The 25530-nt window shown below is 34.7% G+C and overlaps 1 long non-coding RNA gene across 1 annotated transcript; it reads left to right on the forward strand.

The window, feature by feature from the left end:
• Window positions 1-877: 877 nt before the first annotated feature.
• Window positions 878-25530, forward strand: LOC145668978 (uncharacterized). Its single transcript, XR_014128121.1, has 3 exons — window positions 878-1025; window positions 21976-22085; window positions 24269-25530. It is a non-coding gene; the product is annotated as an uncharacterized LOC145668978 (long non-coding RNA).

The following is a 25530-nucleotide window of genomic DNA, read 5'->3' on the forward strand; positions in this document are numbered from 1 at the left end:
GTACATGAAGTCAGACATAATGGTTTATCTGTAAAATTGGAAGATCGAATGTTATAATTGCGGATAGATTAGTCTCAACATTCCATGACTCAACTATATCTAATAGTATTCCTCAGTACTTTACTGATTTTCTTTGTACTTGTATTTGTTTCTTCATCTACTTCTTGAGGGCACACAGCAGGGGCGGATCCCCCAGAAGACGAAACTTTCTTATTTTAGATATATAAATAAAACCCATTTCAAAGTTTGGAGCCCTTAAAAGTAGCAGTATGACAACCCATCGCCCCCCAGAAGTCGGTCCTGGACCCGCCCCTGGCACATAGTGGCTCAGTGGTAGGGTGCTTACCTCAGTTTCGTGGAATTCCTGGTTCGATCCCTGCCCAAATAAGTTTATGGTGGACAACAGCATGTCCGTGGGTTTTCTCGGAGTACTTCCGTTTCCTCATTCCACCAATTCTTCCATCATCATTCACTTTTATTAATCATCGTCCCTTGGGGGCGCGGTGGCTCAGTGGTAGAGCGTTCACCTCTGGTGCTTGGGGTTCCAGGTTCGATCCCAGCCCCCGCCAAGTGAACTTTGTGGTGGACAAACACCGTGCTCGTGGGTTTTCTCGGGGTTCTCCCGTTTCCTCCCACTTTCTTCATTCCACCATTTCACTCATCTCTCATCATCACTGTGTTGACTATTGTTAACATCTTTTAACAATCTGTGAAATATTAAAATTTTTTATTGTATTAAAATTAAAGTATCAAAAACTTTTGATTAAGCATGTACAAGAACTACACATATAGTTATTGTTGGAATATAGAGAAACTTTAAAATACAAAAACAACTTTAAAATAGACTACAAGGATGTATGACGTCCTAGTTGTTTTTGTATTATAAGCCAGTGAAAGTACTTCACAATTCATATAAATACTTCCCAAAATTTTACTGTGAAAGTAAGAAAGAAGACGGGAAGGATTACTGGCTGACGTCTATATTCATCGAGATATGAGAATGTATTTCATACGAGTACTTTCATGTAAGTTAACCTTTTTAATTTGTTGAATTTTGTCTTGCATTGAGAATGTATTTAAATTGTTCTCATGGAGGTCTCCTGCTAGGCCTATTAAATTACCAGATCCTTCAGATCTCGGTATAGTAAATCTTAACTTGTCTTGAAGATAGCAGACATCTTTAGTGCACTAAATTATTACTTATTTGAATTATTAACTTTGAACATGTCTGCAACATTTGTAAGATGTTTTGTTAATAATCTGATTTGTTATCTAATAAACTTACATCAAACTGAATTTAATTTCAAGACATTTGAAACCTAAATCAATAATCTAAAAGAAACCCACTATACTACCCAATTAAGATGATTACTTATCTGTAAATCAGTACAATATGCATCATTAAATCGATCCTTAAATATCATTAAATCGATACATGGCTCCGACGCGAATGGTAAAAGACAAATTCAATTTTTATAATCAGTATTTTTTTTGTTAGACTAAACCACTGAAATTAGCATTTAGCTATTGTGGTGTGATGTGATCATTTGATATGATACTTTCATGCTTTATAATATATAAAAAGGCAAATACATTCTCACTCAAGCAAACTCAACACGTTTTATCAATGTCTTTATACATGTGGTGTTAAGTTTTGCATCTTATATTGCATAGATAGTTTTTTCTTGTGTCTTTTTATTAGAGAAAGTGTCTATCATTAGAGTTCAAAGCAATGTCACGTAACAAGCAAAAGATTTCTCAAAGTACGTCTTTAAGTAATTCCGTACATACTCCTGTTTCATCACATTCTTTCTTGGAAACCTTTTCTAACGAAAACGGCCAGGATGCTTCAGAATTTCTAAAAAGCTTTGATCGATTTGCACTCATTCATAATTGGAATGAAGATACAAAGAAACAGGTATTTAAACTTTCGTTAGGCAAATTCCCGTATACTTGGTTAGATAACAATCCGGACTATTTAAATTTAACATGGAAAGAATTACGCGAGAAATTCTTGGATCAGTTTTCACCAAACCGTTCATCGCTGCAAGCAACTTTGCTATTTCAGCAACGATGTCAGTTAGAGTCAGACCGGTTGACACAGTTTCTCTATGAGAAGTTCGACCTGTCGCAAAGGATTTCTCCGCCGATGCCTTTCAAATCATTTGTACTGCAAACTATTCTTTCCTTGTTGCCTAGATATATTCCGCTATTTAGCCAGCATACTTTTGAGAATTTTACACAGCTTATTGACAAAGCAGAAATAATAGAACGATCAGAGACGTTAGTTAATTATCGTGTACAGAATGAAAAAGAAGTTTCTTTGCAACTTCCTTCCTCTAGTGTAGAAAGCAAAACAGATCCTTTAGAATCGATATCTAACCAGTTGAAAGCTTTACAGATAGCAATCAAAAAGCAAAACTTAGATGAAAACACAATTGCAGTAGCGGTTGAAAAGCCCTCCAGGCATATTCAACAAGGTAAGAAGAAAAACAAACTACGGAAACAAAGTAGGTCACGATCACCTTCTCACCAAAACAGTCCTATACAGCAGACACAAACGTGTTGTAAACATAACGGTGGACAAGGCAAAAATAATAGGAAGACAACAAAAGTTAACAACCAGTTTTCCAAAGGAAAACAAAACCCTCAACGCTTTTATTCTCAATATTTTGTCCCTCAACCTCCATCATTTCAATATATGCATCCCATATTGTATAATCCAGGAACATATCCTGTGATGAACCCGCTTTCATCCCCTAGGAATAATTTCCTAGCCATAGAGGATACAACAAAAAACGAGTAGCATTAGGGGTTGATTTTACCCAATCTCGCATGCAACCCCTGGGTTTTCAGCATTCATTACCTATTTATTCGGTTTCAAACACGTTTAGGCAAAATTCTGTTTCGGTTCCTTCCATGAACAATAAACATACTTCGTCCAGTAGGCTTAACCCAAATGCACCAGCATTTGTTAGTACCAAGGCTCATGTACAAGAGTCTTCCTTAGTGGCGTTTCACACTTCCGTGGCGATTCCCACCACTGTGACTGAAGACTTGGTCACTGATCTGCACACGAAAAGTAATCAGGAATCCGTTTCAGGTTCAAACACTAGTGTAACAGAGTCATCAGTAGACCATTCCCCTGTTAGTGGTGTTTCCCACAATTTTAGTGCAAAAGCCACTATTCATACTTTTAAGCCTTTAGATCAAAATAATAAGCAACAAATTAGTGTTGAAACGCAAACGAATTTTCAGTCTGTAGATGTGGATACCGAGATAAATAAATTAGAAAAGGCCGTTCCCCACCACACTATCTCCTCCGGGACGCCTGAAATTAATGACCAAGACGAACAGTTTAAGAATGCTTTTCCTATTACTCAAACATCCACTGAGAATGTAGTGATGACTACTTGTAATAATAAATCTCATAAACAGGAGGTTAATGAACGAAATACAGTCACAGTTCCATTACTGTTTAAAAATCAGTTGCCGTATATTAGAGGAAAAATAAATGGTACAGAATGTAATTTGCTTCTTGATACAGGTGCACAAGCATCGCTGCTTCACTATTCGTTAGTGCCTAAGAATTGTAAAAAGTTTACATTACATACCAAAGTATATGGAATATCTTCTACTCCCCTAAATCTTACAAAAGCTGTAATTCTTCCAATTGAGATAGAAGGCAAGATTTTTCAAGTACTTTTTAGAATTTCACCAATAGCAAATATTCCAATTCTTTTGTCAAATAATTTTCTGTTGCATCATAATGCTAATATAAATTATCAGGCCAGTTCTTTACAGTTAGAGCATTTCGGTAATAATCAAAGATTGCCAAAAGAATTCAATAAAGAAACTTCACTTTCGGCTAAAGTCTGTAAAAATTGTAAATTTAACTTTTATGTGCGCCAAGGTGTCGTTATCCCACCCAATTCAGTGCGGTATGTTAGGCTTACATTAGATACGCATATTCCTGACACAGAATTTCTTGTACACACTCCAATATACAAGAATATGCAATCATGCGTTTTTGTTCACACAGCTTTAAGTTCTAAAAGCCTATATCTTCCAATTATAAATCCCACTCCTAGTAGGAAGTTCTTTGCAAAAGGGTTGCATATAGCCCAAGGCGCTTTGCTTCCAAAAGATGTAGAAACATCAGAAATATATACAGTTAGGAAATTATTTGAACCTACTAAACAACAGGTCAAACAGAGAGTCACAGCACGCTTTGAAAAAATTAAGCAGCACATAGATCATTCCAAATTTCAAATTAACCCTGATTTGCCTCAAGAACAACAAGATAAAATATTGAATGTACTCAAAAAGCATCCTACTTGTTTTCAATGGCACGATAGGGATTTTCAAAGCATTGATAGCTTTTCTGCTAGCCTTAATATCGTGGATCGTACTCCGTGGACAGTGCCAACTTATACGATACCTTTTAGACTTCGTGAGCAAGCTAGGGCAAAGATACAAGAAATGTTAGATAATGGCATTTTAGCTCCATCAAATGCTTTATATCGTAATAACTTATTGGTGATTCCAAAGAGAAATTCGAAAGATGTTCGTGTTGTTTTGGATTTACGCGTTCTTTCGCAGAGGTCGCAACCTATCAATGATGTACAGCCTGGGACACAAGATGTTTTAGACCAGTTATACAATGCAAATTTCTGTTGTCTTGCGGACCTCTCGAATTCTTTCTACCAAGTCCCGCTTGATGAAGTAGACCAAGATCTAACTAGTTTTAGTGTTAGTCAATTAGGTTTTCCCCATACATTGCTAAAACTACGTAGATTGCCTCAAGGTTTTCGAACTTCTACCTTAATTTTACATAGAATTATAAAAGAAATATACAGAGATTTTTCGGAACAAGACTTTCTAAATTACATTGATGACCTAATATTTAAAAGCAGCACCTTTGAAGGCATGTTGCGTGTGTTAGAACGTGCTCTAACCACTGCCGAAAAATATGGTCTTTTGTTTAATTTAAAGAAAACTCAATTTGGTGTTCAAAAATTTAAATTTCTCGGCCATATAATACATAAAGGACAGATATCTCAAGATCCAGATAAGGTTAAAGCAATCACCGCCTTAGAACGTCCAAAGACCGTAAAGCAACTTAAATCGTTCCTTGCTATGATGCAATTTCATCGTGCATTTTATAATAAAATTAGCTTAGTAGCAGCACCCTTACATAAATTAGCAGCTAGCAAACAAAAGATAATTCAGTGGACTCCTGAATTAGAGGATCGATTTGAGCAGCTTAAAAAGATGGCAACAGCAACCAATACTGCAAATATACAATCCAGCTGCAGAACACATGGTCATAACGGATGGATCCCAGATAGGCGCGGCTGCGGCTTTGTTTCAGAAACTGCCCCATGAAAAGCATTGGTCTGTTGTACAATACGCCAGTGCTACTCTTCCACCACGAATTAAAGCTCGACCTATATATCAAATCGAACTGTTTGCAGTAGTTCTTGCCCTTAAGAAGTTCTATAAATATCTGATAGGTGGTAAATTTACATTACTTACAGACAATCTTGCTTTAACAGCCGTTAAAAAGACCACGAATTTGACAAGTCAAATGACAAGGTGGTTATCTTTTATTCAGCTCTTTGATTTTGAAGTGCGCCACATTAGTTCATCTAAAAACATAGCAGATTATCTGTCTCGTCATCCGCTCTATCTCTCTCAACAAGAATATGAGCTGATAGATGAACAAGAGCATCCACTAACATTACTTGTGTTAGATGGCAGCACAGATGTACCAGCATTACAAAGAGAGGATCCTACATTCTCTACTATATACAGGGTGCTCCACAATGATGAAAAAGATCATCCTAACTATGCAAAATGGTCAAAAGGATATGTGATACAAGATCACAAACTTTATAAGATATTTTTCTCACCGTCCGCTCCTAAACTAAGACTTTGCATACCAGCATCTCTCAAAGATACCATCTTTGAAGAATTTCATGCTGACAGTCACCCTGGATTTCAGAAATTAAAATTTCTTATAAAAGATCGTTATTACATTCCCAATCTTCAAAAATGGCTGCATAAGAAGATAAACGCTTGTATTGACTGTAATAAATTTAAACGAAATTATAGACCCAACAATATTCACGTTCAAACTCACTACCACAACAACCTATTTGATGCGTTCTTTATAGATGCTGTAGGAAAATTACCAACTTCTGATGGTTATAATTATTTCTACATAGCTACTGAAGCTATAACGTCATTTTCCATCTGTAAACCTGTCAAAGATATGACGGCTACCACTTTTATAGATTTCGTACAGAATGAGATCATTCTCAAATATGGTGTACCGCGTAAATTATATCTTGACAAAAGTCCAAACCATCTTGCAGCGAAAACTCAAGAATTTTTAAAATCATTAAATATTGAGGTTTCTTATGCACTTCCAGCATCACACAAAACTATAGGCTCTGTAGAACAAACAGCACAAAAGATACAAAACGCTCTTCGTTTTCTTACGAAGTTAGACCATTACAAATGGTCACATTATCTCCAACAAGCTGTTAGTTTCTGCAACAATACCCCGCATACTCAGACAGGAACATCCCCCTTTTCCCTCCTCTTTGGAGTGAATTTTCGATATCCAGTCGACAATATTCTAAGAATTCCCAAGGAAGATCCAGATGTTAATGACAGATTACTACAATTGGATGAACTACGTTCATTAGTTAACTTTCATAAGCATAGGGCCTTCCAACAACTTAAACAAACAAGTACTACAACTACTTATCTGCACAAAAATAAATAAATCACTTTTTTAAGTATTATTTTCATATTATTTTAATTTAATAAGTGTTATAGAAATGTAAAAAAAAAAGTTTTTAAAAAACTTTCCTCGGGCCGGGTTTGAACTCGCGCCAAAAGAGACTTTCATTACTAGCATATAGCGCTAGCCCACTCGGGCACGAAGGCCGACAGCAGGAAGCCTTTGATTTCTACTATTTTAATCTAACGTGGCAAGAAGTGGATAACACCAACCAATCAGAATTGTGTTTCTCGTTTCTACTTCCGGGAGCATTACTCTCCCGAGCTAGTCCTGATATGAATCTCATACACCGGAACTTGTTTTCGCACGAAGACAACTGTTGCAAACTCAAGATGAAAACAGTCTGTGGTGATTGTGATCTCTGGTGAGTCACTGATGCGAATCGATGTTAAATGGAACACGATTCGCGATCGTTATTTTCAAACGAACACGTTTACCCGGTACAGAAAAGGACCACGCTGAAACCACAACGCAAAAATGGCCTTCCATAACGATTAATAATAATAATAATAATAATAATAATAATAATAATAATAATAATAATAATAATAATAATAATAATAATAATAATAATAATAATAGTAAGCTAGTGGTGACATTGCGATTTACAGCCTAATATAGCTACCTACAACTTCGTCAGATGTAACCGGAAGAGATTTCTGAGCAGCAGAAAGAGGTCGAAGAGCCAGCCAAACCATATATTCGGAGTTGGCAGGTCATTATGAGTAAGAATATATGCAGGTTGAAGTCAATTCTGGTTGGAAATCTCAAACCGGAAGTGGTTGCAAGGCAGCCGGATTCACATATTCTGGGTCTCTAGGCCATAAGGAGTAAGAATATATACGCGTATAAATATATATTAGGGTGGTCTTTATTTATATGCTGAAAAATAAATTTAGGAATTTCCTTGGACGAGCCCCCCTAAAATGGTTTCATATGGGACTAAATTAAGCCAGGAGAAAAATTAGATCCATTGAATAATTTTAAATGATGCCTCAAGCGACCTAAAGTTTTGAATCCGATTACAATAAATAATATATGGGAAAAATCTGGAAGAAACCTTTGTAATTTAGAAACGGCTGAAGGAAATGGGAAAATATCTTGGATAATGGAGCTAGAAAAAGAGACCACAATCTAATTTTGTATAGCATTATCATGGTGGCCATCTTGAAGTCCGCCATCTTGAATTCAGGTAAAAATTTTCAGATAGTAAGAGGGTCATGTATGTGACATATCGTTTTGGGGTAGCGTTTCATCAGAAGCACAAATCTGGCATTATTTTCAAGTTACCTATAATTACCTATAATTACCTATCAAGTTACCTTCTCTTTCTGCTGCTTCGTTTGTTACGTGAATGAATTTAACTATTGTCTTTCCTTGAAGATAGTCATTATTATCTGACCATGAAATCGGATCAAATTCAAGAAACTCTATGGTTATTTTAAATCTGTCGAGGAAAATTTTTGTGTTTGTTGTAACAAAACCACTGATTTCTCTTTTTCACAAGAATTTTTATGGTATCACCTCTTGCGTCAAGCTTCTTTGCTGTTCCACGGTTTCTTCTTACAGTTTTAATTATTTCAATCATTTCTTTGTTTTTCCATAATGCAAACTTCGTAAAAAAAAAAAAAAAAAAAAAAGCTACGTGTTCCTTCGGTAAGTACCAAAGATGGCGAGAAAATTTAGAAAGAGCCACTTCAGAAAGTAATTCAGCATTTATTTGTCTATAACTGTACAAACTTTTCAAAAATTGAAAGTCTTGTAATGGTTATTTGATGCTTGATCACATTTAAACCAAGCTCGCACATATAGTGGTATCAGAAAAATGCATACTCTCCGAAGATCCATACTTGCCTCGTTAAACTCAATTGTTGGTGAAAGTAAAATGTCTTTAAACAGTAGATTGCTTTTCCCATCCACCTTTCATGGTGAATTGCTCCACGCAAACGAAAGAAAAGGTCTCGAGGAGGTATGCCACCCAAGAATATGATGACCAGTCCTAAAAATTCCCTGTAACCTCTCCGGTGTCCTGCTTCTACAAGTTTGATAGCAAAATCTAACACTTCATTTTTTACATCGGAAATGTTGTTCCTTACATCACCGTTATCATCATCATCAATTCCTGTAATAAAGTTAGTTCAATCTATTTTAGATCACTCGTTCTGAAAACGTATAAATAGAGGAACGTCTGGTCCAGCTGTAAACCAAACACAATACTTATCAATACACATTTTAAGACCAATTCATAAATATGGTGTCTACAAGGAAGGTATAGATTTTTTTTTCGAGCTTCTGGTCTAACAGAATGCAACCGCCGTTGATATCACCCATATTGCAGGGAGGAGTGTCACAACAAACTGCCTGCAAGAACTTTAAGCAATATGTTCTTCTCTTGATGTTGACAAAATGGGAATACCAATTAGCCTCTCCTGACCATCCTGTAATAATTATTGATAACCGGTCGATAATCACTCTGCCAGTCAAATTCGGTAGTAGTTTTCCGTCCCAATGCACAACTAACGCATTTGATGCACTCTGAAATTGTTTTTTTGTGGTCCTGTGCAACTTCGCTACGGATTTTCTCTCGGCATTAGTGAATCGAAGACCTATTTATTACTAGTTCCTATACATCATAGCCTAATGCCTCTGCGGTCACTGTCAGATCTATTAGTGACCTAGTATCAATCAAGAGCAACAACCAGTCTTGGAGTAATAAAATTAGTTTTTCCTCTTTTACATCTCTAAAGAGGGTCCGGGCACACACGCATCCATTTTTACATTTTCTCTAACATTCTCAGCTGGGTTTTCCTCTTCATTACTTGAACTGCTTACCTCCATGTATTTTGGTGTATAAAGTTCAAACAATTCATCTTCAGAAGTGCATTTTCTTTTGCGTTCCTCTTTCTTTTGAAGCCGTGCATATCACTTTGGTTCTTTTTGCGCCAAACTCATGTCTACCAAGTATGTTATCAGGTCGTCCCTTCTGTCTTTGAGATAAAAGAAACTATCTTTCTTGATTTCAATAATACCTAGAGTATTAGCGTGTGCTATATAAAATAAATCAGGCAAGATATTTGAGAAGGTTACTACTTCTTTTTGCCTTTGCACTTTACTCGAAGTTTCATTGTTCTGTAATGCTTACCATTTCTCATACAATACAATCAGCTTGTCAACACTGCATTGGGTATCCTTTACCGGGATTCTTGCCTTTTGCCAAAATATCTCAGTTTCTTTAACAGCTAATCGTGCACTCTCCCCTCACTGTCAGATTTCTGTTCTCAAGTTGTGGAAAAAGACACTCATTACTTGCTTGTTTGATGGTAATTTACTTCCCAGGATCTAATCATTGGCACTACCAATTCAATAAATTCCTTTTCGACACATGGTTGTATCCGCAGATTGATTTTTCCATCAAAATTCGCCAGAAAATTGAAATATTCAACTGTTAACCCTGACAATTGAACTAAAATAACCTTTGAAAAAAACGTTTCATTTCCATCCGTAGATAACAATACCCAAGATTCGTATATACACTACCTTCTCTGTGGCCAGAGTTCCTCCTGTAGCATAGAAATACTCAAATAGATATGAAATATTTTGGTGAGCTTCAATTTAATATTAAAAATTGAATATCAGGCATCAAAAATACTGCAAGCAAACAAAACTTTTTGCCTACAAAATTATAATTAAAATATTTTCTATATTTATGCATTTACACTTTAAATAACTAAAAAAGAACTTGCAAAGTATAAACACATTATTTGCTACTGCCATATATTGACCAACTAAGAAACCAAATTAACTAGAAAGTAATTACATTGTATTGAATATGACAGAAATAAATATGCTAGTCTAATACTAAATGCATTAATACAATTATCATCGTTACGGTATTTATTAAGGTTAATATATGATTGAACAATACTGCCAGAAGCACAAATCTGGCACTATTTGAAAGATACTTTTAGTCGTGTAAGAATTATTACCTGTAGAAAGGAGAAATCATTTCACAGGTAATAATTCTTAAATGACTAAAACTATCTTTAAAATAATGACAGATTTGTGCTTCTGGTGAAACGCTATCTCAAAACGACCTTCTATGTCACATGACCCTCTTCTTATTTAAAAATGTTGACCTGAATCCAAGATGGCGGACTTCAAGATGGCCGCCATGCCAATACTATACAAAATTAGGTCTGTCTCTTCCTCTAGCCCCATTATCCAGGGAATGTTCGCATTCACTTAGGGAGTTTCTAAATTACAAGAGTTTATTCCAGATTTGTCCCTGTACTATGTTTGTAATCGGATTCAAAACTTTAGGTCGCTTTAGGCACCATTTAATATTATTCAATTGAGTTCATTTTACTCCTAGCTTAATTTTGTCCCATATGGAATCATTTTAGGGGGCTCGTCCAAAGAAATTCGGAAATCAAAATTTAAGGACCACCCTAATATATATATATATATATATATATATTAACCAACGTCCGAGTTGTCACTTTCAACGGGAAATGGTCAACATGTACCCCCTGTTAACCTCTAAAACCGGAAAAAGTCATTGGAAAATGGAATCCATATGTGGAATCCTGATCGGACGGAGACGACTACGATTATATTTTGATCCCGGTTTGGCCACTTTTGGCCGGACGTGATCTCTCGAAATCCAACCGAAAGTGGCCATCGTAATCGAATTATATTCGTTGTCGTCTCCGTTCGATCATGCTTCCAAATATGCAATTAATTTTCTGACCTCACGTCCGGTGCCGGAGATGAACGGGAGGGTGGTTACGCACCAGGTAACTACATTAAGGAAACCTTTACTCACGTTCGTCGGGCTCGATAGTAAGATTATAGAATATGTAATAGCATGCGCGGTATGTACTATTATATGTTTACTACTAATGGTAAGTACGAAGTGCATATGTAATAGCATGATTGTGTGGGGGAGGGCTGGAAACAAAGTTCCCGGAATAGCAGGGGCGCCCGAAGAAAATTTTCTAGGGAGGGGCCTATCTCCATGGTTGCTATATTAAGTCTGGTATTTGCTATATCACGTATACAATATGCTAGTCTAATACTAAATGCATTAATACAATTATCATCGTTACGGTATTTATTAAGGTTAATATATGATTGAACAATACTGCCAGAAGCACAAATCTGGCACTATTTGAAAGATACTTTTAGTCGTGTAAGAATTATTACCTGTAGAAAGGAGAAATCATTTCACAGGTAATAATTCTTAAATGACTAAAACTATCTTTAAAATAATGACAGATTTGTGCTTCTGGTGAAACGCTATCTCAAAACGACCTTCTATGTCACATGACCCTCTTCTTATTTAAAAATGTTGACCTGAATCCAAGATGGCGGACTTCAAGATGGCCGCCATGCCAATACTATACAAAATTAGGTCTGTCTCTTCCTCTAGCCCCATTATCCAGGGAATGTTCGCATTCACTTAGGGAGTTTCTAAATTACAAGAGTTTATTCCAGATTTGTCCCTGTACTATGTTTGTAATCGGATTCAAAACTTTAGGTCGCTTTAGGCACCATTTAATATTATTCAATTGAGTTCATTTTACTCCTAGCTTAATTTTGTCCCATATGGAATCATTTTAGGGGGCTCGTCCAAAGAAATTCGGAAATCAAAATTTAAGGACCACCCTAATATATATATATATATATATATATATATATATATATATATATATATATATATATATATATATATATATATATATATTAACCAACGTCCGAGTTGTCACTTTCAACGGGAAATGGTCAACATGTACCCCCTGTTAACCTCTAAAACCGGAAAAAGTCATTGGAAAATGGAATCCATATGTGGAATCCTGATCGGACGGAGACGACTACGATTATATTTTGATCCCGGTTTGGCCACTTTTGGCCGGACGTGATCTCTCGAAATCCAACCGAAAGTGGCCATCGTAATCGAATTATATTCGTTGTCGTCTCCGTTCGATCATGCTTCCAAATATGCAATTAATTTTCTGACCTCACGTCCGGTGCCGGAGATGAACGGGAGGGTGGTTACGCACCAGGTAACTACATTAAGGAAACCTTTACTCACGTTCGTCGGGCTCGATAGTAAGATTATAGAATATGTAATAGCATGCGCGGTATGTACTATTATATGTTTACTACTAATGGTAAGTACGAAGTGCATATGTAATAGTATGATTGTGTGGGGGAGGGCTGGAAACAAAGTTCCCGGAATAGCAGGGGCGCCCGAAGAAAATTTTCTAGGGAGGGGCCTATCTCCATGGTTGCTATATTAAGTCTGGTATTTGCTATATCACGTATACATTTTCGTGAGCCGGAGGGGGGCCCGGGCCCCACTCTGCCCTCCCCTTCGGGCGCCCATGCGGAATAGCTCTGTGGATAGAAAATATGCTAAATACGTAATGTTGAACATCATCGTCGATGAAATACCTTGCGCTACAAGACAGCAATGAGACGGTTGCAGTGTTCGTGCCTCTGCTGAATGCGGTCTCGAAGTCTTGCTATGTCAGCAAAGTCAGAATCTTTGACGATTCGCGTTGTATCTTCGCACCGATGTGAAAGCGGCGACCTTTCAGCTTTAGCTTCATCTTCGGGAAAAAGGAAGAAGTCTACATGAGCTAAACATGACGAGTATGGCGGGTGTGGAAATGATGATTATGTTGTGGTTTAGGAAAAACGTCCGAACAAGGAGTGCTCGATGAAGAACGTAGTTGTTATTTGGCTGCTTGGTCTCGATAGTCAAAGAACAATTACTCAAGGGTTCCGATTTTGAATATCGGCTGGGGTATGGTTGTTTGTAGAGTTTCAAACCTTCATAGCAGTGCTAGAGTACAACCAAGACGGGCCGATATCCTTCGTTACTGAACTGGTCCAACAATAACTTTGCTGTCTTTTTCTTCTCATTATTATTTCTACTCATCATACTACTAATATTAATAATACTAATCATACTACGACTACTATTACTATTACTACTACTGCTACTACTACTACTACTACTACTACTACTACTACTACTACTACTACTACTACTAATAATAATAATAATAATAATAATAATAATAATAATAATAATAATAATCGTTATAGAAAACCATTTTTGATTGTGGTTTCAGCGTGTCCCATTTCTTCACCGGGTAAACGTGTTTGTATGGAACTAACGATCGCGAATCGTGTTCCACTTCATATCGATTTGCATCAGTGACTTACCAGAAATCACAATCACCACCGACTGTTATCATCTTGAATTTGCAGCATTTGGCTTCGTACGAAAATAAGTTCCAGTGTATCAGATTCACATCACATCCAAGGCATGTATGACCAGAGTACATAACTTTCAGGGGCTATACGTAACGATCATTATACTTCATGTTCGATGACGTTGCGGATCGTTGGACTAAGCATGTTTCCATCTTTCAACATGTCCTTACACTTGTACAAGTTTCAGTGCGATACTCGTCGAGGAGTTGGATAGCTTCCCTTGTAAGAGGTACCTAGCTTTGAGCTAGCATAAGAGGGGCACGGTAGCTTAGTGGTGGAGTGCTTACGTCTGGTGCTTGGAATCCATGGTTCGATCCTTGGCCACGTAAGCTTGTAGTGGACATCATCGTGTAAGTTGATTTTCTCGGGTACTCCCGTTTCCTCCCACACTCTCATTCCACCAATTCTACCACCGTTATTCACTTGCATTAACCATCGTCTCCTTTAGCCTCGCGGGTATAAACGTAGAACGTTAAAGTGAAAGATTTCATTTTATTTCATTTTCATCTACATCTTTCTACAACAAATTGAAAGCAAACACTGTTTCATCCAGACATAAAAATATTCCATCTTTTCACACATACATTTTTCAACTGTCATTTCTAAAGTCCAGAAGGTATAAAGTCGTTGGCTTCCCGCGTTTGGACCTGCTCGTCAATGAGGGTGTGGTAAAAGGATAACCAATCACCACCAACAGTCTACTGCGCTCAGCGAGCCACGAGTAACCAAGCCGGCAACTCCCCATAAACGTCACTACAACTTTTCGCGGGAAGCCAACGAGGTTATATCTTCCGTACGGTAGTTCCTAATTACAAATTATGTGATGGATTTTGAGAAAAGAAGAGGAAACTAAAATGAAATGAAGTGAAATTTTTTAAGTTTTACATCCCACGGTTATGCCGCCTAGTCCAAATGAGACCATGATGATGAGAAATGATTGAAATGGTAGTAATGCAGAAAGTGAGAGGAAACTTGAGAACACTTAGAAAACCCACGTACACGGTTTTTGTCCACCACAAAGTTCACTTAGCTAAAGCTGGGATCGAACTAAAGATCACATGCACCAGAGGTTAACGTTCTACCACTGAGGCACCGCGGCCCTAAGAGAAAATTAGTCTTTGTCAGAGATAACAATTAGTCGGTATTAATAAGATTGGAATATAAAGTAAACAAAAACGTATCGTATAATTTACATTATGATAAGTTGCAGCTCAACAAGTTTGATAGCATACTTTGTTGCAATACCAGAATAGTAATTGAAAGAAGAAAGAATGGTAATTGATGTTTACTTCTAATATATTCTCTAAATCTTTATATAGATTGTGGTTTCTAGGGGGGGAACTTCCAATATCTTTTTAATGAATTCAAATTACTATGAAATTTATAAGTATAAATTTGTAATTTGCAATCGTCGTAATTTGCTGATGGAAAATTGCAGAAACTTTTTTGTCAAGTAGATAGTAGTAGTATTACTTTGTAGTATTATTACCCTAGTTTTTCGAGTTTAATGTCTAATAATTTTAGTTGTCCACTGCTTAAAAACTTTAAAATGAAGTATTTGTTTCTTGATAGAGCGCAGGCGATTTGTCCCTTCTGAGTTGTCCAGTAGGGAACAATTATATCTATGCCTGCGCCATTTGCATAAAATGTATAGCTAGAAGTTTCTGTTTGTATGCTTTTATTTATTTATTTATTTATTGAAGTTCAGAGTGTCTTTACAGCACCGTGGCAATATGCGACGTATAGTAAGGTATACCTTATAGTAAGGTAGAATCCGAGCCACCGTAATGTATTCAATACTTGTCAGCTTTGATGTATGTGGCAGGTATTGAACGCATTAACAGTCTTAGAAGCAGAAAACGATAGAAAGAACTAAGGTTTATGATAGCTTTCGGTTCTACAAACATTTCTTTGACATCTGATTAATAGTATAAGACAGCGGTTCTCAAGCTAATTCCTATCACGATCCCCATTTTATCACACCTTCTTGCCAGCGACCCCATTATAATTTCAAGTTGTAATAAGCTTATGTGGGACTTTTAATATATCTATTGCTGAGATCTACCGATGTCTATCTATTTCTATAGCAGTAGAATTCATTTCTTGTATATAGTGGATACAGTAATTTCCCTCAAAACGAATGGATTAAAACCAAATTTGGCCAGTTCATTCACTTTTCGCTTATCTTAGCGACCCCCAGGTTGAGAAACACTGGTATAAGGTATCTAGATTTTTATTGTTTCAAGCCCTATCACTATATTGAAAATAGATAAAATATTGTATCTAAGAAGTATCATTATCATGTGTACCCCAAGTGAAGGAGTTTGGTTTACATGTCGTGATATTTTCCTACTTAAGATTGAAACCAGAAGAGGTAGTAGGTATCTACTACTTCCAAGTTGAATAGATTGATTAGAGTGGAGATGGAATATATTCTTGGGACCCTTAACAGATTAAGAAAACGGTTTCTTATATATTACCGTTTTTACTCTGTTGAGATCAACCTTACAACCGATAGTGATTCATTTCTACTACGACCGGTTTCAATAGAGGTTAAGAGAGTGTAACGTATACTGGAACCACCATTTAAAGTATAACGATCAATTTATATTATACATATATTTTACGTTACATTCCAGCCCACAGTCCGTGTAAGTTATAAAAATGTCAAAACGATCCAATCACATTAAATCAGGCACGACAAATTATATCACTATTACCTTTATTCTTCAAAACTTCATTAATTACACTTTTCTTTTTCGGTTGTCATAGCAACGTTTTTTAAACAAGTAACTATCTACTGTTATGATAACTATAAATGCAGATTACACTTATAGAACCAACATATACTTTAACTATTGAGATTAAATCTTATCTGTTTCTATTTAGAATCAACAAGATATATACCGCCTTATGCAGAGTCGTTTCGAACTTTGATTAGCTTCATACTAAAACACTGACTACTGCAGGAGACTTATGTTAGTCGAGCTCTTTAGTATGGCGCTGATCGCACTTCAAAATGATTCTGCATAAGGAACATATTCTTTTCTCTTCTTCTTCTACACGACAGATAATGTACTTTTATGCACCGTTACCCAAAACCAAGATATAAAAATAGAAGAAATTGCAAAATAGATATAGAATATCGTTGTATAAATGGCTCCTGACGAGGACTTCTTAAATTGGTTACAATTTAAGAAAGAATTCTAGACCGTTACATAATTTTACATATAAGGTTGCAGTACTTTTCGAATAGTCCTCATATATATATAAATTGCAATACATATATATTAATTCCATTTTATTTCATTCTTATATTCATTTAACAATTAATTAGATTTTAATAGTATAAAATTATCGACGTAGAGGACTAATTAAAAAACATATGGTCAATTTGTTAATTATTTAGGTCCTGAAATAGATTCTTCAAATCAGTATATTATGGGAGCTCATTAACAAACCAATTCAGTATATGCTGACATATTATATAACTTATTTCTTCCATTTGGGCATAATTAACATAGCTTTGATATACAATATTTGTATCGATGCATACATGTAAATAGCATAGAATTCAGAAGAAGTACGAATTACAAAGAAATTATAACAATATTCAAAGTGAAATAAAACAAAACTTGATCAATATCTTTATCAAGAACAATACAAATAAAGAAATTATTATATTAAGAATCAGCAAAGTTTATGTGGGTTAGAATACCGTATAACATGTTTTATTTATTCAAGCATATCTATCATAACCTTTAGTAAACGATTTTCGTATTCATATTACAACGTGCTGATATTTAGTATCCATCATTTTTATTTGTATAAAATTCAAACAAAGTACTAATGACAAATGAAATTATAATTTTATTCAAAGTGAAAATAAACAAAAACCAATTGAATATATTTTGTCGGACGCCACAACATTAGCTTAAGTTATATTGCCAGAGTTCGGTTAGGTTGCATTGAATTACACAATCATGAATACAGTACGGCGTGTCCTTTACTTCAACAGTACTTTGGTTTTTATTTCGAGAATTTCTGCCATCTAGGTAACTATTACGAAATCCAATTCGATGGAAATTAGATCTATTGTTTGATTGATTAATAAATGTTGTACGATTAATATTTCTGTTGCTTCTGAAATTAGGTTCAGTTACATTTGACTGATTCCTAAATGTTGCACAATTACTATTTCTGTTGCTTCTGAAATTAGGTTCGGCTATATTACCGGTACAATTGATAATGCACTGCTTCGTATTCATGTCCGATAAGTGTTCCCCATCAATCCAACGGAATGAATTTTACGAAGATCCTGGGCCACGTTGTCTGATCCTGAGCTTCTTCATTATTTTCCTCATTGTTGTCCCGGTCTTCCTCCAACTGAATGTCTAACGCTGCTTCATTTAATGATTCAGTCGAACTAAACGGCAATCCTGTTTGTTCCATTTCCTGACGAAGAGTCATTTTAATTCTTGATGGATCCAATCATCTTTTGAAAAGCAGGCACAGCGGGCTCAGTGTTCATCACGCCTTGCACCTCCTCATTCGTTACTCCTCGAGGTTGATGACTGGAAACAGGAGGCACTACTTGGTTTTCAACAGGAATTTCTCAACATGCTACATGACTTGGAGACTCAATAGGTGTACGTTCTCTGATCGCCTGCTTCGTAAATTCTTCACCTTTCACCAAAGCAACAAAGCCATAATTGGGAAACCATCGTGCATGCTCTTGCCACGGTCTATCTCCCTTCTCCCAATGTCTAAGTCCTCCGTCACAATGGAAACATCTAAGATTATCAATTACACCAACATAGTAAAACTCAGACTGGGCCATTTCTTCTGGAGTTTCTACCACTTCCATAGAATTTTGTACAATTGTAAATTTTGTGTTGATTTGCTGTGTTATCTGATCTAATTTATTATCCATTAGCTGAATCATAAGCTGTGTAATTTGTTCCAACCTAGTATCTTTTTGTTGAAATCGAGTATCAATTTGCTGAAATTTTTGTTCAAATTTAGTGTCCATTTGTTGTGTTAGTTGATGTGTTGTGAATTGAGTTACTTTATGGAACATTTGCTCTAGCTGAGTATCCATTCTTTGCTGTTGCTGCAATATTTGCTGACCAAGCTGTCTTATAAGATCAACCACGTTCGTTGATGAATTCGTACCTGGTAGTTTTACATCACCACCTTCTTCATGCATATTTTCGTTTCCAGAAACACTCATTTTTACGTTTCTATAAATTCTTTTCCCACTTCTGAGTAAAGTATACTCCCTGTTGATCACTATGCTGAGATTGCTTTACTATACTTCAAAACTAATCTCAAGGTCCTGGTCGGTAAACCACCATCTAAAATGTCACGTCCTGGGCGAGATAACACCATCTATAATGTAATGGCTAATTTATATTATACATATATTTTACTTTACATTCCAGCCCACAGTCCGTGTAAGTTTTAAAAATGTCAAAATGGTCCAATTACATTAAATCAGGCACGACAAATTATATCACTAGTACCTTTGTTCTCCAAAACTTCATTAATTATACTTTCTTTTTCGGTTGTCATAGCAACGTTTTTCAAACAAGTAACTATCTGCTGTTATGATAACTATATATGCAGATTACACCTATAAAATCAACATATACTTTAACTATTGAGATTAAATCTTATTTTTTTCTATTTAGAACCAACAACATATATATTATTTTTTCTTCTTCTTCTACATGACAGATTGTGTACTTTTATGCACCGCTGCCCAAAATCAAGATATAAAAATAGAAGAAATTACAAAATAGATATACAATACCGTTGTAAGAGAAGGTGGTACCGGTACCTATTCGTGGAACGCTAAATCGATTAAAACAAAAACCTTGTGCCTGTCTCATAATTTTTGCTCTATGAAAAAATCTTACTGAGACCGGAGGTTGTAGTAGATTTCTATCACTTCCGGTTTCAGTAGAGTTAAGGTTGGATATAAAGCACATTCTTGGGATGCTTGATCGGTTGAATGAAACTGTTTCTCATTATCTAATCTGTAGTGATCAACTTAAAAATTGCAAATGGCTGATGTTTACCACTTGTGGTTTGAACATTTCATTTGTCAACGTTCTCAATTTATAACTTTTGACTTTCTACGTCCTGCTTAAAACTGATGGTGATCTATCAAATACTTCTTCAGATTTTTCGTCTTCCGGATAGAAAATGACTCCCTAAATGCTTCGTGTAGAATATTGAGAGGTCAGAAACATGGTTATTACGCAAAAATGATAGACTGTCTGGAAGGTTTCGAAACGTGGGTGTGGAGAAGAATGGAGATTTTTAGCTGGGTCGAGCGGAAGACGAATAAGAGGGTGTTAGAAATAGTGGGAGGAAAATTAATAACTTTAAATATTAAGAAGAAGAGGAAGAGAAACGGTTGGGACATTAGCTAAGAAGGAACTCTATCATGAGTGACGTGCTAGAGCAGTGATCGCCTAACTGTCGATCGCGAGCTGCTAGTAGCTTGCGGGGAAATTTTCGGTAGATGGTGTTAACGCTTCGGTTGACTAACCTTGATTCCTCCACTGAGCTCACGCTAACGATAGGGGACGCTGACTACAACTGTTTGTGTCTGCTGCGCAACTGTCATTGTTAGTATTATCTCACAGTTGACTGTATGAGCTTGGAGTTGTGCATATTGTGTTTTCCGTGTGTATATTAGAAATTTGCTAAACATTATGTTTTTCATGTGTATATTAGACATTTGCTAAACGTTATGTTTTTCGTGTGTATATTAGACATTTGCTAAACGTTATGTTTTTCGTGTGTATATTAGAAATTTGCTAAACGTTATGTTTTACGTGTGTATATTAGACATTTGCTAAACGTTATGTTTTTCGTGTGTATATTAGATATTTGCTAAACGTTATGTTTTTCGTCTGTATATTAGACATTTGCTAACTTGGAGAGTGTAATTTCATATTTACTAGAAATGTAAGTTTATAGGTAATAAACATTTTTTTAAAGTTGGTAGTCCTTTTGGTTGGTAGCTCACAGTAGGATTTAAAGACTGTACGGTAGCTCTGAAGCTTCATAAGTTTGGCGACCACTGTGCTAGAGGATATGGCGGCAGGAGAAAGAGGAAGGGGATGAAGGATGGACGATATCAAAACAGAAATCGTTCGTGACTACAAAGAGGTTAGCGGCCAATAATGGCAGAATACCTATGATGGTGATGATTTATGAACACACGAACAGATATGGTAAACACATTAAGTTGGAAAACCAAACTCAAACCAAACCAAAATTGATTGGCACGTAAAAGCTGTAATATATTGAATTAACCATACTTCAAGTTAGATGATAACACAAACAACGTAATAAGTACACATTGATGCACTTTTATGTAATTGAATAATAAAATAATTATACACCTAGAATGCATATTCATTTATAGACTGTTGCAATATTTCTCCCTCTTATTTTTCTGAGAACATTTTCAGTCAGGACTTTCAAACTATAACTGAACATTTTTTTTTACAAATCTGGAAAGCATATTTCTACGGAAACGTATCTTTCTATTCTGAAACACAAAGAATAATAATAAAGTTGATATCAATCATGGAACGGGAAGTATTAATACACTAAAAAGAAAATAATAATAAAATTAAAAAATACAGCTAGCAGTGGCTGCCATTTTTTATATTCTGAGAAGTCTGCCTCAAGACGTTATCAGAAGAGTGAGAAGAATGAAATATTGCAGCTGCGCATTTCAGGCAAAAAGTATTTTATTATTCAATGAAACAAGAAAGCGAAATTGTTATTATGTATTAAAAATTAAAAAAGAAACATTTATACCTGAAAGAAGATATAATTTCTCTCTTTAGTGCTGGTGATATAGACATTGGTGATCGCAGCATAATCCATGTTTACTATGGAAGTTTATCTGGAGTCAGACTACGAAATGATGTCATCTACACGTGGGACGATCTACTTGGTAAGTGAATTTAAAATACATTTTTATGTTAAAATATTTACTTATCTGTTTGTGCTTGATTTGATATGGAAAATAAGAGTAGAAAATTAGTGTAGAAAGACATTTTGTGCATTTGGTAACATTGGCCATGAGATGCAATACAAAACTTCGTAATGTTGCACAAAATATTTTGAATAATATTTGTCTTGCCCCTTTTCTATGACCTATATTTTCTTTGTTTAGCGATGGTTATTGGTACTTTAACCGTGGTAAATTATTCCAAGCTTATCACTAGGAAAGGGTTAGGAATTAGCTGTTTTATGAAGATGTACTAATAGCTACAGTAAGCTCCTTAACTTTAAATATGATACAATGTTGCTTTTATTTTCTACTTTTATTAACTTTCCCCCAACTTTTAATGAATAATAAATATGTAGAGTACAAAGATTTAAATGAACAGTTTCGTCCTTTTCTAACTTTCAAAACACCGTTCTGATATCAGTATGTTCAAAACATTTGTTTGAGCTGTTATGCCTGGGATTTAATATTCTAGTTCTATGATTATAGCTATATGATCGGATAATATTGTGTACAGTATTTTTACTTAGTTATTAACAGAAGTTCCCGTTATTCGTACTTAAACACGGGTTTAATGTATATATAAACCTAAAATTTGAACCTTGTTTGAAATTGCGCCTTTATCTGATTTGGAAGCAGAATTTTCGAAACTGCTACAACACGTGTTATTTGCTCAATTTGGATGAAGAGTTTATATACCAAATTTAACACTTGCAACTTAAACAAATCTTTGCATTGGACATTTTCTGAATAAGATCGGAAATTTGAGTATTATACAAATTGCTCCCCTTTAGAGAGGAATTTTAGAACAATGAAACACATTTTCCGAATATTTTTAATAACGAACTTATATGCTGAGTTCCATCTCCTTAACTTTAGGGATTCGTGAGTTATTCTATCCCTAAAATAAATAAATAAATAACCTATAAAGTAATCAAGAAACAGTTTTTAATCCATTACTTTCGTGATAAAAGGTGTTTTCTGTTTAGACGTCACTTTTCTAGCAATAGTATTATGATCTATACTTTGATGAATGACTTACTTCTATTCTTTATATAATAGTGTACATATATAATAGTATACATATAATAGTGTACATTGTTATATATTCAGAATAAATCTGAACTTACGCTAAAATTATTTGCTATTATCTTGTATTATATTGGTAATAAAAATTTGGTAAATATGTTGATAAAGAATTTTAGTAATGTATTGAATGTTATTAATATATATATATATATATATATATATATATATATATATATATATATATATATATATATATATATTGTATCATTCAATAATTTCATTCTTTTATTTATTATGATGATCTTCTGCGGTTGACAATAGTTACTTTTAAAAAATAAAACTGGTTCGTAAAAGTGTCTTTATAAGATTTTTCACACCAATTTCAGTTCTATGGCTTTTGTCTGCTAAATGTTGAAAAATACTTGATGAAACGGTATTATTATCTTTTGGCTCTCTAATGTATTTTCCTTTAACTTTGCTTTTGCGTTGTTTTTATCATTCCTATGTAGTTTCTTTTACTTTAGCAAGAGATTGGAAATACTCTTGAAAATATTTCTCTATCTATGAAGCAATTAAGAGCCTAACAACGACTTTTCTCTTATAAGATGTTTTTAATGTTTGTTTAAGATTATAATGCTCTTATCAATATATACATATTTTTTAAAAAAAAAACTTGGGCCATAATAGAAGACCTATCTGATAATTCTATAATTTTTGATTCTTTATTTGCCAATAATTTTGCTTCTTAGTCGGTTTTTGTAACGTATTTATAATAAAAATTAGGTCAAGTTAGGCGATTGGGCAAGATTTAGTCTAGTGGCTATTTTTATATTTATATGCCTAAATTTCAGAACAAACAGAATCTCTGCATTAATAAGGTAAAGTCATTCAAAGTAAAATGATACATAATACTTCTCTGTGCAATATGCGAATCATTTTGTAAACTTGGTAACAAGGTCTCTCTTCACATTAATTTTTTTATTTCGATATGTGCAAACAAATAAAAAATTGACTTGCCTTGTTAAAGCAGAGAATCTTTGGATTTTGTTTCTATCTGGTAAAATCAGATTTAGTTATAAATAATTAATTTTCTTCAGGGAACTTTGGAGGAATTTGTGGTTTATGCATCGGCTGCAGTCTTATTAGCGGAGTGGAAATCCTTTACTTTTTCACAGTTAGACTCTTCATCTTGATCAAAGGGAATCCAGACAAAATGAATAATGAAAGTATCCAATCAAATCAAACTGCCAAAAATAGGATTGTTCCATGCCCATTAAAGATAATGTCTGTAGATCAAGAAGGTACACTATCGGATATTGCTCAGATCTCACCTATTGGTGTACACGGAGGATTCATGTGGTCCGAAATATTGCCTAAATAGAACAGAATATTAATCATTGTGATTTTTAAAGAAAATGCGTATTTAACTAGAATGTTGCGGAGCTCGAAGTTTATAACTGCTTTCGAAAGATATTTATAATAAGAGGTATAAGCTGATATGAATTGATTCTATATGTCCCTGTTCGGGCGCCATTTAGTGGTTGATGACTGTATTTTATCAACATTTTCATTTTATTGAATGATTCTGAAAGAAAATAACTTAGCAAAAATGGTTTACAGAAATAGCAGATGATAATATCAGTAATAATCACGGTTAATGTATTCTGTACATTTTAGTTTTATTCAAAATACGTTAGCATTGAGAGTTTAAGAAGAAACAGCGAGTCTTATGCGGTTGTTTTTCAGTTAGTTCTCAAAATGGCTATTCCTATCCAAAATAATAAGTTACCAGAGTTAGATTATTATTTCATTCCCCTTACAGAACACTTCATTTAAACAATTCACGCTACAAGTATTTATTACGACAAAATCTAATTACAATTACAAGTAACACCATAGGAAATTTATGTTACTTCCTTCATCCAGACAGACCATGGTTTGATGGTTTGTCATTCTTGTTAATTCTTGCAACGATAAGACACAATTTAGTTGAAAAATCACCATTTTATGAATGTGAAATTATTACTTAACATATCTTTATAATTTTAAGTTCTCATTCTGGATAATTATAGGAAGAATGTAGAAATTAATTTTATCTTAGGGTAATGTAGAATGCAATCTCAAAATATATATGAAGATTGAAAATTACCAACATGAAATATAAAATCAATAGAAATATTGACATTCATTCGCCTGTCTTTGATATCAGACAGTACTCAAAATGATGTTTGAAATTAATATTGAAATAAAAATAAATATGGTGTATGAATGATGGGAAATGTAATTTTATATCTGTCTATTGTGGTATTTAGATTATTGTAATATTTATTTATGCAATAAAGTAATTTGTTTAATGAAA

This window comes from Thermobia domestica, chromosome 13 (assembly GCF_964235325.1).
Source record: "Thermobia domestica chromosome 13, izTheDome1.hap1.1, whole genome shotgun sequence".
Lineage (NCBI taxonomy): Eukaryota > Metazoa > Arthropoda > Insecta > Zygentoma > Lepismatidae > Thermobia > Thermobia domestica.